At 41.4% G+C, this 16,556-nt stretch overlaps 1 long non-coding RNA gene across 1 annotated transcript in view; it reads left to right on the top strand.

The window, feature by feature from the left end:
* LOC123371690 overlaps positions 1 to 16,556 on the top strand; it is a 52,148-nt gene that overhangs the window by 30,580 nt on the left and 5,012 nt on the right. The window contains exon 2 of the long non-coding RNA XR_006579906.1: positions 7,950 to 8,044. This is a non-coding gene — a long non-coding RNA (uncharacterized LOC123371690). The remainder of the gene's footprint in view (positions 1 to 7,949; positions 8,045 to 16,556) is intronic.

Genomic DNA, 16,556 nt, shown 5'->3' with positions numbered 1-16,556 from the left:
AAGAGTGGGGATTGCTTTTTGCTTCTTTAATTCAAGATCTCAGAACAAATCTGGAGGCATGGTGGTGAGCCTTAATAAATGAAATGTAGGCACATATCTCTCCCTGATTTTTTCCCCGCTCTAGCAAGTATAGTAAATATTAAACCACAAGTTTCTTGCAGAAATCAATGTAGTATACAAATGGAGATAATGATACGGACCTGTTGTGAAAGGGAATGCACACCACCTTGTGGTCAGGAAGGGGTGAAGCAGGTTGTGTTTCCAGACATCCCATTTTCCTACTGCTCCACTCTATGGTGGTTGGTCCTTCCAGTGACTCCGCCCTCCAGCTGCATTGTGTATTCAAGGCTGCCCCTTTCAGGATCTGTACAAGGAGTCCAACAGTGGGAGAACCTTTGGGATTAAGTAGGAGGCCTCAGGACTCCGCCCCCTAGGGTCAAGTTCTCACAGCCCAAAACCTTTCACCTTCAGGGTCTTCTCTCTCCAGCTAGGATCCCCATGTTAAAGATAGGTCTCTGTAGTTGTCCCACAGTAGATGTTGGCAGGGGAGCCCAGACCCACGCTTTCCACCAGGTTCCAATTCAGTGTCCGCTGGTCGGCAGTGAAGTCCTACACCCTGGGTGTTATGCAACTACATTGCAGAATCACTTCCTGCCAGCCTCTTCTCTTCCCACAGGGTAAAGAACTAAAAGACAAAGATAAAGTCTCTGCCTTTCATAGAGTCACAGGTCCCTTCTTTGAAGGCTTAGGTCACTATAACCAGGCCTTAGGCAGCGGGAATTCTCATGGGGCTCTCTCTCAGAAGCTCAGACCATAGGGCAGCTCACCTCCACAGCCTGCCTGCCTGCCACTGAGCTACCCTGGACAACCCCTCTGTTGCCCTTGGGCTCCTCCTCCAGCCTGTTCAGGCTTTTCAGGTGCAGTGGGGAGAGGCTGTCTGGGCTTAAAGTAGCTGTTTAATCTCTTCCTTTCCAGTGTGAGGTTTGTACACCCCATCCCACCTCCTTCGTAAAGCACTTTGAGATCTATTGATGCATAAGTGCTATACAAGAGCTTAGTATTATTATAGCTGAATCCTTGTAACATGTCCGTTGCCATTCTGAACACAGATTTCTCCAAATGGATGTGAGGGTTAAAAACTGGTTGTGCATATGGAGATTATCAAGAAGTGAGTAGCTTGCTTGTAACTGATCTTGCAGATCTTCCGATTTGAATCCCAGCAATAGCAGAATGGACAATCTTGCTTGCTTTTCATTTTAAATGACGCAAGTGGATGGAGTTTCCACCAATTCCCTTGGGAGATTATTGTACAGTTTAATATTAAGCACTTATTAGCTTTCTCTTGAGGTCAATATAAAAAATTTGTACTGAGAGTTAAAGTTAATGGGCCAGATCCTCAACTGGGGTAAATCAGCATAACTCCATCAACACTAGCTGAGGATCTGGCCTAATGTTTATGGACAATCATGGGTTGTCTGAAAGGAGCTGGTTTGCAGACAATTGGTCTCTAGCATGAAGGGGTGAGAGGAAGACTGGACATTAGTTTTTAGAGGCAAGTTTCCTTTTTCACAGTCATTAAGCTTAGACGAACCTGCCTTCCCAAGCTCTCAAAGCATTCAGTGAGGTTTGCTTTACTCCCATGTTCTCTCTATTTCTTAATATACACCTCTACCCCGATATAATGCGACTTGATATAACACAAATTCGGATATAACGCGGTAAAGCAGCGCTCCGGGGCTGCACGCTCCGGTGGATCAAAGCAAGTGCGATATAACGCAGTTTTACCTGTAATGCGGTAAGATTTTTTGGCTCCCGAGGACAGTGTTATATCGGGGTAGAGGTGTATCTTGTTTTGTTTTTAATAATATAATGTGTCTTTCACTGCTGCTGGGGTCATTTCCTGCAGGTTGCCTCAAAGTGAAGTGAACATGTCATCCTCTAATATGAGGTAATGAAGGGTACAGGTCTCTGGAGCCTAATTCATTCTCCAAGGGCTCTATTAATAAGGATTCTGACAGAAGTTTCTTTTTTTTAGATGTTATGTTGCAAAGTGCTGCAGCCAGGCAAATGCAAGGGAGAAACTTAATGACAGCAGTGGCTGTGACATGCAGCATGGAGATTTACTCCTGCCTGTGCTTCAGGATCAGAGCATGAGCTGGTGGCATGAAAGTAACCATCCCTTTCCTTTCCCCTGAAATCTAGGGTTGACATGTGGTATACAGATGTGTGTGATGCAGACTACTGAAATATGATTTGCTGACCCAAGTTTGCCAGGTTTTTGGGATGGGTTGTGCAGTCCTGCATAAGGCTGGCTGCGTGTGGCTCAGATGTCCTAATGAGAGAGAAAGGAAGTAGCAGAAAAATATGAGAATGTGGAAGGGAATATTAATTACAGTACAAGTAAATCACTGAAGAATTGAGGAGCCTGAGGTCAGCCTGTGCTCAAACCAGTAGCTTAATTTGCATTCTAACTTCGGCATTTTCTACTTTTGATACAATCTAAGGTCCCAGTTTGATCTGCCTGGGTTGATCCTAGTGTCTGAATAGAGACCCATTGGCTTCACTGGGACAGATCCTTCTGTGATGGCCACCCTTATAGTTGACTTGCTAGGGATTGAACCCAGGACTTCTAGAGCTAAAAGCATAAACTGCTACCACTTGAGCGAAAGAGCTAGGCTATATGGCTGGGGAATATAATACCGCCTTCTTCTGTGTGGATTGGTATAGAGGGGCACCAGTAACACAGACTGGTCTTCACTACAGGGAAATCGACGCTGCTGCAGTCGATGCAGCAGAGATCGATTTAGCAGGTCTAGTGAGGACCTGCTAAATCAACGACAGAGCACTCTCCAGCTCCCCAAGAAGATTAAGGTAAGTCAACGGGAGAGCATCTCCCATCAATGCAGAGCAGTGAAGACACCGGGGTAAGTCGACCTAAGCTACGTCGACTCCAGCTACGTGAATAATGTAGCTGGAGTCGACGTAGCTTAGGTCAATTTACCCTGGTAGTGAAGAGAAGCCCTCACTAGTGGATTACATACATCCTCTGCTCAAAGGAAGCTTATCCAGAGCCTCTGAGGCTCACAGTGGTTCAAATCCAGACAAGGCCCACTTATGTGACAGCCACCTGCCTTGCTGATATACCGAGGCTACGTCTACACTACCCGCCGTATCGGCGGGTAGCAATCGATTTTTCAGGGATCGATATATCGCGTCTCATCTAGACGCGATATATCGATCCCCGAACGCGCTTATATCGATTCCGGAACTCCACCACCGCGAACGGCGGTGGCGGCGTCGATATGGAGTGCCCCGGAGATCGATCCCGCGCCGTGAGGACGGGTAAGTTATCGATATAAGATACTTCGACTTCAGCTACGTTATTCACGTAGCTGAAGTTGCGTATCTTATATCGATTTTTCCCCTTAGTGTAGACCAGCCCTAAGATTGAACCAGGGCCCTCTTGGGCCCTCTTGGACTTAAGCTAAAGCTTTGAGGGTAGGACTCTATCATCTCATATCCTCTAGATTGTCACAAAGGGGGTCCTGTAACACTCAACAGTTATACTACCATCCACTGGAATCTCAAGGAAGTCATTGGAGCGCTGCACCAGCTCAAAATGCCACCCCAGAAAACTCATGACAGGTCCATGGCCTAAGATTTAAAAATAAAATGGATCAAATTTCACAAGACATTTAGGAGACAGCATGTACCCTAAGGGTCTAGACCAGGGGTCGGCAACCGGTGGCTCCCGGCTCGCCAGGGTAAGCACCCTGGCGGGCCGGCCCGGTTTGTTTATCTGCCGCGTCGGCAAGTTCGGCCGATCGCGGCTCCCACTGGCCGCGGTTCACGGTCCCAGGCCAATGCGGGAGGCAGGAAGCCACGGCCAGAACATCCCTTGGCTCGCGCCGCTTCCTGCCTCCTGCATTGGCCTGGGACCGCGAACCGCGGCCAGTGGGAGCCGCGATCGGCCGAACTTGCCGACGCGGCAGATAAACAAACCAGGCCGGCCCGCCAGGGTGCTTACCCTGGCGAGCCGGGAGCCACCGGTTGCCGACCCCTGGTCTAGACCTTTCTCTTCCTTCTATCTAGTGCTACACATTCTGATTCTGCACATGAGTCAGTGGTTCTTAGCCAGGGGTACACAGAGGTCTTTCTGGGGTATTTAATAACTTGCAAGGTATTTAATATTTCAGTGTCAGAATTTCTTTCCTGATAGCCATCCTAAATTTTCCTTTCCTTAATTTTATCCATTTACTCTGAATTATACGAGACTAAATAATTCTTTTCACTCCTTGGTTATTACACCCTTCAAATATTTTACCAATAAAGAAAAGATTTATATGACTATTATACATTAAAATTTTAGTACTTATTCTCGGCAACAACTCGCCAACCCAGCAAAACCCTTAAATAGTGCCTATTGATTTCACAAGCATACGCTAAAAGGTAAGCCTGTCGTTAAGTGCTTTGTCAAGTGCTTTGGGGTAGGGTGACCAGACGTCCTGATATTATTGGGACCATCACCATCCCAATATTAGGGGCTTTGTTTTATATATGCAACTATACTTTCCCCCCCCCCACCCCACCCCCACCCCCAAAAAAAAACGTAACCTGATTTTTCACATTTGCTATCTGGTCACCCTAAACTGGGGCCATAATTGGGAAACCAGAGGAAAAACAATATATATTTGGTATTTGCATAGCCTGATTTGCCCAGTAGATGGCATCTGAACCCCACACTGTAAACCACTATCAATGTAATTTTAATGTATCTTAGTTTTCATTTCTGAAGTGATTGTTAATTAATACATACCTCTGTGTTTTCATCAGCACTGGGCAAATGAGGTCACTTTGACCTTGATTAATAAAATGTGTAATCATTTTGGAAATATTTGATGTCAGAGACCTGCCAAGTGGTGGTTTTTCTTTTCTGTAATCAATAAAACAAAATCTAAATTGCAAATCATGCAGGCTTCATTCCAATGCACATTTGAAATTTTTTTTTTGTGATCTACACTTTCTGAAAATGATTTGCAAATGTCATTACAGATATGAGAAAATAAGCCAAATTTGCCCTTTCTTGTTACTTTTCAAGGAGAATAAGTAATGTAAAAGTAATGAAAATTATTGCTGCCACAAAACATGGCATTAATCGAATGCCTTTCAGTAGAGTTCTCTGTGCTTTAGCAGGTTCCCAAGCAAGTTTGTAGACTTTTTGCTTTCTCAGTTCAAATGTTCTGAAAGTGAGGTCTAGGCTGAGAAGTCATCTCATACAGTGCAATGGCCCTGGCTGGCCTCCAGAGTGCAGTGCTTACTGTGCCATCTTCTACATGTTCAGACCAGCACCTCCAGTACTGTAGAAATAGGACTAAATTCTCTGCTCTTGTGCAGTGATGCCGCTCTCTTGCCAATTTACACCAGCAGAGAATCCAGGCCCAAGTATTTTATTTAATGTTTGATGAGCTAATGAAAAAAGGCGGTGGAGGAATAATAATGTCATATCCTATAGTCTAGGACAGCATACTCCCTCTGTTATGCATCTGTCTATGAGAACAAGGTCCACTCAGTTCTTGTTCTCGCTGGGGGAAGAATTATAGAAATGTGCTTGGAGACTTGCTCTCTTCTAGGTAATCTAATTTTCTATATTATATACAAGGAAGGAAGAAGTTGACCCATGATGGGTTTTTTTTCTTACATGGTTTTCAGCACCTCCATATTCCCACTATTTCTGTGAGTTTGTTTAAGGCATAATTTCAGTTATTGTGTAAGAAATCACCTAACTCTTAATAACTTGCTAATTGTTTCTCTTTTGTGTGTTGAATCTTCCACAGTATGTTATAAAAGTCAAATATTTGCTTAGCTGAATGTTGCAGAAAATAAATATATTATTAACAGAACACCTAGGAAACTAAGTTTTTGATTGCTCCAGGATATGCACCCTGAGCTATTTCCATGAGAGTATCACCTTTGGCTGTGTGCTTGTGAAAGCATACAAGTTATGCATAATTATGCTCTGGTTCCACAGAGCACTTTTCATGTGCTTAAAGGTAAGCATGTGCTATAATCCCATTGAAATTAAAGGGACTATTCATGTTCTTAAAGTCAAATGGGTGCTTAAATGCTTTGGTGAGATTGAGGCTTTAGTCATTATTTAGACTTCCAGAGAACTCCAGCCGCTGCTGTTGGTAAATGTGAGTCATGTGAAACCCCTGTTCTGCATTGTGATCTGCTGACACAGACCCCTGTGCTGTGTGGAGTCCTACTGGGCACAGGGATCGGTGATAGAGGATCTTAATGTGGGAGATCAGAGCCTGAATCAGTAGTACATGAACGTTCCAGTAGGATGTTAACAGGCTTTTTTTTTTTTGCTAGTAGCACTATCTTCTCAGTACGTTGTAATACCAAGGTCTTTCTTGACCACATGTGGTCACGAAAGAGCCTTTAGAGTTGTTTGCTAAAGTGTGGCTCCAAAGTTGTTGCCTAATTGTAGTTGGGGTTACATGGCTACCTAGGTTCCCCCTGCAGTTTCAATTACCATTACACTTTTGTGTAAGCTGATTTGAGTATAAGTCAATCAACACTGGTTTGCAAGGCTAATCTCTAAAGAAGTATTGACCCTGCATATGAAATAACTCAATAGAATAGCAAAAGCCTCACTGTCTAAAACCAGCTCCTGAGGCATTTACAAGCGCTGCATTGTCTAACCTCACTTTTGCAGTGCATACAATCTGTGACAGTTATATAAACTCTCCTCCCTGCTTTCATCTAGACATTTTGATTTAAAAACTTTCACCACATCACTTCCTCTTTTATTCTCATGTCATGCTATGCTCTGTTGAACAGCGACTCTTTTCTACTGCAGCAAGTCATTTCAATGATGTGTGAAGGGATTCCTTTGTATTTTGGGCCAACTTCTTTTACTTCAGCCTTGCACGGGGTATGAAGCTGAGCAGAATACTTGGTAAAGTGATTTGGGACTCCAAGGTTGAAGGCACTATGAAAAGATAAAATAGAACTACTGAAGTCATTATAACCATCATCCAGTCACAGAAATTACTATTTCAGTATTTTGTTTTTTCTTTGATTTCTAACAAGGCCACTCTTGTGATACTTCCTCACAGGGGTATAGTCAGGATAAAATCCAATAATGATGAAGGATAGTTTAGTGGTTAGAATACTAGCCTGGGCCTTAGGAAACTTGGCTTCAATTCACTGCTCCACCACAGACTTCTTAGGTGACCTTGGGCAAGTCACTAAGGGCTAGCTTCACAAAGGATGCCCTGGAGTAGTGAGGAAACTGAGGCAGAGGCATGCAGTTAGTGTTATGGGTTTGGATCTGTGCTCTCCTGTGCTTTGTATGGTTAAGTATAAAAGAACATTCATGTGGTAGACTCTGAGCAAAGTGTCTCTGTATGTCAACTGCTTCACAATTGCTGTGTGCCCCTGAGAGACTTGCACTTTAAACCAGAATCTTCATGCCTTTGGGGTGGAGTTTTGGAAGAGGGGTGTGTTTTAGTACTGGAGAGTTTGAAGGGTCAGTGTTGTGCCCAGAGAGGTACAGAACTAGGAGACTTGGGTTCTGTTCTGACCTCTGTATTGCATCAGGCAAGCCCCTTAGTAAAGTTTTCAGACATGAGTGCCTCGGTACCTGTGATGATTTGAGAATTTGTCTGTACAGTTTATGAATTCTGGGTGAGATCATGAACTCTCTGTATGTATCTTTTCCAAGCTCCAAACCATACCCGGTGGGGCAGCCTTTTGCTTACTGTGTTTTACCTCTATGTTGGACTGAAATTCCAATGGGTAATGATAGAGGACTGACAATAGAGAGTCATTACATTGGGATAGTCCTCTATTCAAATACATCCATGCTAGGAAAATTCCTGACTGAGGAAACTGGAAGGTTATAAAAGGGTTATAAAGGTTATAAAAGCTGTTCTCTTTAGGGTCTTGGATCACTTTCACCACCTCAAGATGAGAGAAGCAGCTGCGTAAGTCAGGTGGAACCCTGCCTCCGAACACACAATCCCCCAAGAGAAAGGTGAGCTAGACTGAGAGTCATGACATTCAGGATGTTTGCTCTCTAAATGACTCTCCTGGGCTGGTAAGTAAAGGTTAATGGTGTTTTAGAGTCCCGTGGAATGTCTCTGTGTGCTGTGGGCCCCACCTATCACACATCCCTGAAGAGTTGACCTGTGGATCCAGACTGCCCACATGGCTGGAGTTCTGAGGGAGGGAGTTTGATATGGAGGATTTAGGAAGGTGGAGAAGTAGGGTCAGTTCTAGGTGCAGGGGCTGGAAAGTTGGACCATGAGATGTTAGTTCTCAGGAGGGGTGCTAAACAAAGGATCTGCCTCCCAAGAGTGTGCCATGGTGTCCTGGACTCAAGAGGCAGTTGGATCCCTCACATCAGTCTGGTGAGTGCCCAGGAGGGGAGATTTGACTAAAACTGTGATTGTATCTAAATCCACATTGAGGGCACATGAATAAGTGGCCTGATTTTCAGAGCTTTTGAGTCATTTGAAGTTAGTTTGAAAATTGAGTCCTTAGTTCATTAATGTTTGTAATGTGCTCTGAAAACCTGGGAGGCAAGGCACTATAGAGACACAAAGAATTATTACTTCATCAAGTGGCACTATTATGGTGTCTGGGCAGGAAAAGAATCACTTTTTAAACTTTTTACAGTACTAAAACACACCTATCTAAAATAATCTCAAAATGCTATAGAAGTGTAATGATAGTGTCGTTCTAAACCCACCTGAAAGACAGCTCAGCTAAAATGATAGCGGTTTAGCCAATCAGAAATGCAAAGGGTGACTTCCAGCTGACTCAAGTTTATTACAGCCCCTATTGACTCATCCGCAGAGAGTCTCCCCTCTTTGGCCAAGTTGTAAAGTTGCTTTCTGTGGACCACAGAATGTCCCATATTGCATCTCAGTTGCTCTTGATGTACATTTTGCCACCACACTGGGGACTTTGCTCATTCATTTACCGTTCTTGTGTCTGGCGGCCAGATGCCAGGACACAATATTGCCGGGTCCTGCCTTCATGCTGTTTGTTACAATCGGTTAATATGTTTGGATTATGAACTTTTCTTCTGCTATCGGGGAAGAAAAGAGAACAGGGAGTCTGAGGCTATTTCAGTCCGTCTGCTCTCCCTTCCCTGTCAAAAGTCTAATTTGCAATTAGGAATTTCATCAGCATTTTCGTGTCTTCAGAAAGCAGTTGAGTAAATGTTCCAGAGAGATTTATCTACCATAGAGGTAGAAGTATCAGTAATCCCCAGGAAACAAGTCATTACCAGAACTTAGTAAATGCATTATTGTTGTTGTTTATAGAGCCATAAATGTGCAAGGTGCTCAGTTGTCTGGTTTTGAGACAAAGCTGATAATCATGTTCTTCCAAAGAGCTAGATTGTGCTTTTAAGGCAATCTTGTGATGGGGCAGTGGGGAGTTACAGTGCTGTAGGGGGAACTCAGGGAGGGACTGTTCCTTTGGAAGGTACAGTCCCTGTCCATGTTCTCTGATGCACTATCTTCCAGTGCAGCCAACCCAAGGGCCAGTGTGGAGGGAGGCTGGGCCATGATGCCACCTCCTCCTTGCCTCCTATGGAATGCCTGGATGGAACTGTCCCTTTTCTCCCATGAGCAGAGGGACTGCAACTGATGTATGATCCTGTCAGTCTGGCCCTATTTCTATTCAGATTCTTACACCATTCCATTGCCATGATGTATGATCTCTAATAAATCAGGACCTGATTTTGCTAGATGCCGTACACATCCGGAGAGGGGCTGAACTGCCTCAGCTTCCCAATTATTTCCATGGAAACTGAGGGCATTCAGCTTCCAACAATGAATGATCAGCACCTTCCAGAATGTGGCCCGTGTTCATTAGCTCTGTTACTATTACTAGTGTCCATGCAAATTCCATTTTCTATTAATAGTCATAATACAACATTGTTTTAAAGTTAAAATGTAGGGCCAAATTTTAAGGGAGCCTCAATCTGACCAAGAATTTTTCCCTGAAAGATACTGTGGGCATAAAAAATAGACACTCACCTTAAACGAGCCTACGATTAACTAAGTGTATACTGGGAGCTGGGTGTGTGATTCCCAGCTTGAAGAGAGACACTCATGCTAGCTCTCATCGATCTAGAGTGCTAAAGACAAAATGTAGTCATGGCAGCACAAGTGCCAGGAAGGGCTAGTCATCCCAAGTATATGCCCATCAGAGACCATAGGAGTGTACTCAGGGCAGCTAGCTCCCTGTACTGATCATGCTGCTGAAGCTACATCTATTTTTAATGTGCTGGCTTGATGCAAGCCAGATGGTATGTCGTGGTATGTCTCATCAAGCTGGGAATCAAGCAGGTCCAAGTGCAGACATACCCTGACACATATAGCTGCCTGATTTGTGAATATAATCAAGTAATTAGATATATACAGATTTTCAAACGTGACCAGTGATTTTGGTTGCCTCATTTTTTGGCTGCCTAATCTGAGACATGTTAAAGAGATTTTCAGAAAATGCCGAGTGCCCACACTCTGAAAATCAAGCATCATTAAGGTGCCTCAAGTTGAGCACTCATAAGCTTACAAAATCACTTGTCACTTTTGAAAATCTCAGCCCTCAGATTTGCTATTTGTGCCCCCAATTACTTGTGGGCAGAAAATGAGAAGATATTTTAATAAAATGAGGTGCATAGTGTGTTCTTTAGTAATTATAATTCCCAATGCACTGGTATTATGTTTTAAATGTAATTTCAGAATTGCCATACTGACAAATTGGTATCTTTCTAATAGTTAAATGGCTCACCATCACCAATCAGAACCGAATACACACTCTATTAAGTTTATAATGACCACATATTTGAGCATTTCACAGCCCACTTAGCCTCCCGTTAGAGTTCCCTGAGTGCTCTCTTCTCACATTTCTTCCTAACAGATTATTGTACAAATGCTTTAAAACTAGTATATGAGATAAAAATGTGTACAGTAACTCACAGGCAGATTAGATGGCCTAAAAAGATCGATAAAGGGGTGACTGTCACTAACACGTCGCCAAATTCAGCCCAGGTCAATAGCTGTGGAAAGGTAGTTGCCATCTGATGGTGTGCCGTGGCCTCCATGGAATGAATTGGTCTCATTCTAAGTGGGGCACGTGGTCCACGTTGTAAGCCCACTACCACACAGCTGGAATGGGCACTAATGAGCATGAAAGTCTCAAAATGGCAAAGTGCTGAATGTACATGGATACTGAACTACCGTCTCGGTCCTAGAAGGCTTCCCTCCAAGTGAGGTGTAAAAAACATTCTTAGAAGAGCAGCTTTGTTTCCGTTGCTGTTGCTTGTACTGTACCTATTCCATGGCAGACTTCAGTCTCCGGGGTCATGGCAATTTGTCACCTTTAAAAACACTGAAGAAGCGGGACAAAAAAGACTCAGAAAAAAAGGTTTTTTTTCCCCACACTCACTAGGTGTTCATTCCAATTGGGAAGTTAAAAGAGCTCAGTCAACTGGATAGTTTTGGTACTGGGGAAATAGCCTCTCTCTCTCCTAATTCCTGGCACACATTTGCCAGAGTTGCAAAGCTATTTAAATTAACACAGGGATTTTTTGTCAGAAGGACAGCAAGACATTAATAATAAAATAGAAAGTTGAAAACAATCCACGAGAGTCAAGGCGATCGGCTGTCAGCCAAAGTTTGTTTTGTTAGAAAGAAATATGCCAAGCAGAGCTAGTTGGGTACTGCAAATATATTTTCTGTTAATATTCTTTTGAACTTCTGAATGAATTCAGTTTGTGTGTGTTCACACCTCACTTGTGTTTCATTTCCACAGATATTCTCACAAATGAGTGTTGAGATAGGAAAGTTTGCTGAAACAGAACTTTTAAAGCAAATATTGCAAACCATTGGCAGAAAGCAAATTTTATACTGGTAATTTTGAGTATTTACACAAGAAAGTAGTTTTAAGGGTTATGCTCATCCAATCAGGGAGCAGAAACATACCATGTGACCTGTGTGTCCATTCAGAGCAGCTCCAGTGTCAAATATGAACAGAGATCTGTACAGTGTAAGCTCATGAAATTCTCCCCTGCTCAATGTGGAGAAGAATATGCAACAGCTTTTTGCCCAATTTATGACTCCCACACACTGATTTTATACAAAGCAAAAATAAATGTATTAACTACAAAAGGTAGATTTTAAGTGATTATAAGATTTAGCAAACAGATCAAAGCAGATTACCTAGCAAACAAACAAAACACGCAAACTAAGCTTAATATACTAAAGCGATTGGATATGAGTAGCAAATTGTCACCCTAAATGATGATTTAAGCAGGCTGCAGAGATTCTTAAGGGGAAGCTGCACTTGCTTACAGCTTAAAAACCACAGGTGTTCCTTTCACAGGCTAAAAATCCCTTTTAGCCTGGGTCCAGCACTTCCCCCCAGTTCAGTCCTTGTTCCTCAGATGTTTCCAAGAATCTCTTTGAGGTGGGGAGTCAGTGAAGAAAGACGATGATGTCACTTTCCTACCTTAAATAGCTTTTGCATATGGCAGAAACCCTTTGTCTCAAAGCTTAGTTCCTATGCCAGTCAGTGGAAAAACACTGGTATTCCAAGATGGAGTGCAGTACCAGATGACCTGGTTACATGTCCCTGTAGTGCCACAGAAGCCATGAGTCAGAGGCTGTTTGTAGCATCCTCAGGAAGGCCCCGCCACCCCACGGTGGGAAATAAACTTCTAAGGCCTATTGTTTTCTCCAATGGCCCTTCCCAGCCAACCATCTAGACTAAGTGCATTCTGCCTAGTGGGCGTTCCCCAGGTGCAAACACATTTGTAATACAGATATATAGTCAATATTCCTAACTTCAGATACAAAAATGATACCTGCATACAAATAGGATAATAATATTCACTAAATCATAACCTCTCCAAAGATATCTTACATGATCTATCTTGCATAAAATACATCAGAAATATGCCATAATCATATCGTAATACTATCACCGTGAAGAATATGGGGTACAGTGTCACAAACACATGACTCCATGTTCCTTCCCCAGTGCTATTTATGGTACCTAAATGGTTCCTTGTGCTTCGGAACCAGTCATAACTGATGATACTAATTAAGGAATTGAATGGAATGAAGCAATGGGAATCGCCAATTACAAAAGTTAGAGATGAGGAAAGATCGTTTTTGTGGTCTTATCCATTCCCTGAGGATTAGTACAGGATTGTTTCTAGAATATAGTTTAGAGTGCTTTCTTTTGTCCATGTCCTTTTTAAACCAGTTAAGCAATAAGGTGTCCATCACTTCCCTTGGGGAAACTACTGCATAATTTAATAGATCTCACTGTTTTAAAAGTCTTTTCTCACCATTTTGGCAACACATTAATTCCACGGCTAGCACTACTGGCAGCAGCTTCAGGATGAAATGGAGAGAGGAGATAAAATGGGAACAGTGAGAAGATAAAATTGTTTCTTAATTTCACTCTAGGCAGTCTCTGCTAGATCCTCCTTGAAACAGAAGGGAATTAAACCGTGCCCATTTCTCATTGAGACACATCAGAAGTAAAATGTGAAGGGTACCTGTAATGATTGTGATAGACAGACACATCCCAGCTAAACATCATGCATGTGACATACAGAACAGAACTCAGGAGTTTCTGCATCAAAATAATAACCTTTAGCAAATGAGCTGAAGGTGAATCTTTACTATTGGTAGTGGTAGTATTTGGGCTTATATTTTTTGTAGGCTAGACACTAGAAGGTGACATAACTGAATCCACTTGAACAGGTCTTATATTCCAGAGAGGAAGCAGCAGTGGCATGTGTATACATTAGCCAGCACACTATATGCCTTTCCCTATTGGCAAAGATATTTTATTGTGTCTCCTACATCTGAGTAATCCCACTGAAGTCAACAGGACTAATCACATGCTTAAAATTAAGCATGTGCTTAAGTGTTGTCTGAATTGGGCTGCGGTGCTCAGCATCTTGCATATTGAGCCCTCAAGGCCCAATACTGCTCACACTGAAGTTAATAAGTTACTATTGACCTCGGTGGGAAGAGGAACAGTCCCCACAAGGTATGTAAATTGATTAATTGCCTAATTCTGAAGTGAAGTAATAACTAGGGCTGTTAATTAATTACAGTTAACTCATGCAATTAATGCAAAGCAAATTAACTAGATTAAAAAAATCATGATTAATCACAATTTTAATCACACCATTAAACAATAATAGAATACTAATTTACATTTATTATAAATATTTTTGGATTTTGTCTACATTTTCAAATATATTGATTTCAGTTACAACACAGAATATAAAGTATATAGTACTCTATAGTATTTTTGATTACAAGTATTTGCACTGTAAAAAAGATAAAAGAAATAGTATTTTCATTTCACCTTATGCAAGTACTGTAGTGCAATCTCTTTATTGTGAAAGTGCAACTTAAAATATAGAATTATTATTTTTATTACATAACGGCGCTCAAAAACAAAACAATGTAAAACTTTAGCGCCTACAAGTCCACTCAGTCCTACTTCTTGCTCAGCCAATTGCTAAGAAAAACAAGTTTGTTTACATTTGCAGGAGATAATGCTGCCTGTTTCTTATTACAATGTCACTTGAAAGTGAGAACAGGTGTTTTCATTGCATTATTGTAGCCGGCATTGCAAGGTATTTAAGTGCCAGATATACTAAACATTTGTATGCCCCTTCATGCTTTGACCACCATTGCAGAGGACATGCTTCTATGCTGAATTGAAATTGTTATTGTTTAACTGTGCAATTAAAACGGTGGTTAATCACAACTATTTTTTAATATCATGATTAATTGCAATTATTTTTAAATAGTTTGACAGCCCTGGTAATAACAATACATATTTTTTAAAATTAGATTGAGGAGGGGCCCAAAATGTGCTAGGAGAGGGCACAGAAGAAGGCATTGTTGCTATCCCATAAAATGTACAGCAGAAGAGACAAAATATATATGAATGGAAGCAGAAAGAGATCTAAATTTAAAAGCAAGGTAGTTACGGTGATGACAGGCATATAACCTGTTGTTCAAATTTTATTTATATATCTGTAGGGCCAAATTCTCAGGTGCAAATGGGTTTAACCCCATTGAAGCCAAGGGAACCACAACAGTTTACATCAGATGGGGATCTGTCTTAAACTAATACTATTAGTTTTTTGTAATTTACAAAAGATATTCCTGTTCCTCATCCCTGTGCTACACTGGGGTTAGTGAGGAGATGATTCCTTTCTATAGCACAGAGAGTTTCATTGTATGAATAATCAACTTCTTGATGATAACTGCTGAATATACTGTATGTTCTAATATTCCATTCCAGTTAATCCTGTCAGCACACCAGCTATGGAAGAGGACTGGCAGGGGAAAGGACACTGTAGTGTGTGAATAGTAAATATTATTGTTAGAATTGTATGGGAAATGGAATTTCCATTTTGTGGGAAATTCCATGATTTTGCAACTTGTTTTTGTTCTAAATCAGAACAAAATGCAAGGATTGCTAAATTTCTTGCAGAATAAAATTTGGGTCAGTTGGAAGGTCTTGTTTTGATAACATCACACTGTTTTTTTATTTTTGACTTTATATTATAAAATAAAATGAATTTTGAAACAATCATTTTGAAATGAAAAATCAATGTTTCAAACATTTAGACCATATCAATATGCTGCTTTGATTTTTTTTTCAAAGTGAAATTTATTTGAAATCAACATTCCTGCAAAGCATGTCAATTTTGACGAACTGGTGTTTCTTGACAGCAAAACATTTCATTTGAAAGTTTTCAATCAGTTCCAATTATTACTACTATTACACAAGAACCGTAATTATGTTGCACTTAAGTCGGACCTTCTTTAGTTCCAGCAAGATGCTGTTTCCACAAATGCCTTCTACACTTTGCTGTATTTTTTTAACCCAGATGTTATAAATGTAAAGTACATGTAAAAGGTACTTCAGATGTAAAGTCAATATTATTCATTGAATTCATGCTTACTCTTGATAGGAGCACATTTATAGTTCATGGTTTTTAAAGTCAAAGTACTGTGGTATCCAGATCTAAATGTCAAGTATCGGAGGGGTAGCCGTGTTAGTCTGGATCTGTAAAAGCAGCAAAGATGCATCCGACGAAGTGGCTATTCACCCACGAAAGCTCTTGTTCCAATACGTCTGTTAGTTTATAAGGTGCCACAGGACTCTTTGCTGCTTTTACAGATCTAAATGGCAGCTTTCAGGGGAAAATGATAAACAGCATTGTCCCTTGCAGTTAGATAGCAATACTGGAGAACAGTCCATTCAGCAACAAATCAAAAGATTTATATTAAGTAGGAAAGTCATATTAATCTTGGTTAGGTAGCACTGATGTTAGAAACTTATTTAAAATGGAAGGTAGAAATAGTATCCTATGAAAGAAGTTGATTACACTTCAGCCTGAGAAAGCAATAACAATACAATGATATAAAAAGGGAAGTAAACTGCGTGTAATTTAGAATAATTTTGTCTCTGCTTCAAAACAG

This window comes from Mauremys mutica, chromosome 1, assembly GCF_020497125.1.
Source record: "Mauremys mutica isolate MM-2020 ecotype Southern chromosome 1, ASM2049712v1, whole genome shotgun sequence".
Taxonomy (NCBI): Eukaryota; Metazoa; Chordata; order Testudines; family Geoemydidae; genus Mauremys; species Mauremys mutica.
This window is presented reverse-complemented; position numbering and strand designations above follow the sequence as displayed.